The sequence below is a fragment of the Photinus pyralis genome, unplaced genomic scaffold (assembly GCF_008802855.1).
Source record: "Photinus pyralis isolate 1611_PpyrPB1 unplaced genomic scaffold, Ppyr1.3 Ppyr1.4_LG4, whole genome shotgun sequence".
In the NCBI taxonomy this organism is placed as follows: Eukaryota; Metazoa; Arthropoda; class Insecta; order Coleoptera; family Lampyridae; genus Photinus; species Photinus pyralis.
The window spans coordinates 13,698,712-13,700,371 of NW_022170511.1; the positions used below are offsets into that span (position 1 = coordinate 13,698,712).

Consider the following 1,660-nt stretch of genomic DNA (forward strand, 5'->3'; position numbering starts at 1 on the left):
ACACGTCCGACCATCACGCGCCCTTCTTATGTGCGGTTTTGCGAACATCTTGAATGGCGGAATATAACTCTGCCTATACTGCTAGAAGAAAATATGCTAGAATTTGAACCATGGACGATGCCCATCATTAGAGTAAGGAAAGACCTGGCAAGGCTTAAAAAGGAAACTACTGACAATGATACTTACCTACGGGAGTTCCAAAGCATTTGTAACCAGTATCCTGCACATGAGATCATATACACGGATGGGGGAAAAACTGAACGTGGTGCTGGGAGCGCAATCGTCATCGATGGTATACCACATGAATGGAAACTATGTCGGTTCTCTTCCATACTTTTTGCTGAGCAATATGCGCTGTGGCAGGCGATTATGTATTGTTCCATGGTTGTTGAAGGGAAATTTTTAATTGTCACCGATTGCCTGAGCGTTATCAATAATCTGTCGCAAATATTTTCTGATGACGTTATGACTAGAAGGTGTCAATCTGCCTTGAACCCCATACTCGAACGCATTGAAATAGTTTTCATGTGGGTACCAGGTCACGTCGGAATTCCTGGAAATTAACAGGCGGATCGTGCTGCTCGAACGGCGATATGTAAAGATCGTGTGGACGTCAACTTTGTTATGGCTACAGATGCGAAAAAGTATCTGAAAGAAAAGAGCGTACTGGAATGGCAACAGAGATGGGAAAGGTGTAATACTCACCTAATGCAAATAAAGCCGAACGTTGGTAAACTGTACACGGTGCGCGACGGGGACAGAGAAATAAATGTGAAGATGCACCGACTACGAATTGGACATACTGGTATCACGCATAAGCATATATATAAACGTGAGCATCCACGACAGTGCGACCGGTGTAGAACAACCCTCACGATTGCTCACTTAATTGGAAACTGTCCATTATACGTTTTGGAACGCGCGACACATAAGATAAGGGCAAATTATTCTGAAAACTTTAATCTAGACAACTGCAGAGGCACGTTAGCTTTTATGAAGCAAATAAATATGTATAAAGATATATAGGGCGGAGAGTGTGAGAGATGGTTTGTGCTGAAAGGGGATATGACCATAGCAGTCGAACCCTAATTAAAAATAAAAAAAAAAAACAATATGAAAACAAAATGCAAGAAAAGCCTCTCTTCGAACGAATAGCAGGCGGAAACAAACGAACAGAGAACCGAAAACCCGAGTTATCTGTCTCGGTAATTAATTAATTGCAAAGTGAATTAAGTTTAAAAATCTATATCCTTGTAGAGGAGATCAAATTATGAATTGCAATTAAGCAATAGTCTAACTTTCTAGTGCAAGTAATCGCTATCATGTCCTTAAAGAGGAAATGTTTAAATTAATTTTATTTACTTAAAAAACTCTCTAAATTTTGCTGTCGTAGAAATACCATGTAAGTGTAATGCTCTAGAACAACTTTGGATCATCCTGAAATTACCTAAATGCAACTTAATTATTGGAGTTATCTACAGGAGGCAGGAATTTGCTTGCGATGAATTCTTTGACGCGCTTGAAGAAACCATTTCACATGTAATTGCGCTTGGTGATCACTTACTATATATGGGCGACTTTAACGTTGATCTTTTGAAGTTGTCGGATAACATGACCCAAAAATGTTATGCATTTTGGAAGTATTTGGTCAACCTCCAGC

The 1,660-nt window shown here is 39.8% G+C and overlaps 1 long non-coding RNA gene across 2 annotated transcripts; it reads right to left on the reverse strand.

Annotated features, from left to right (window-relative positions):
• Positions 1-2: 2 nt before the first annotated feature.
• LOC116169471 lies at positions 3-909 on the reverse strand. Of its 2 annotated transcripts, none has more exons than XR_004144961.1 (3): positions 706-907; positions 187-648; positions 3-78 (listed from the first exon to the last, which is right to left on the reverse strand). It is a non-coding gene; the product is annotated as an uncharacterized LOC116169471 (long non-coding RNA). The 2 variants fall into 2 exon arrangements; XR_004144962.1 differs by having other exon boundaries at positions 4-81; positions 706-909.
• Between the last annotated feature and the right edge of the window lie 751 nt (positions 910-1,660).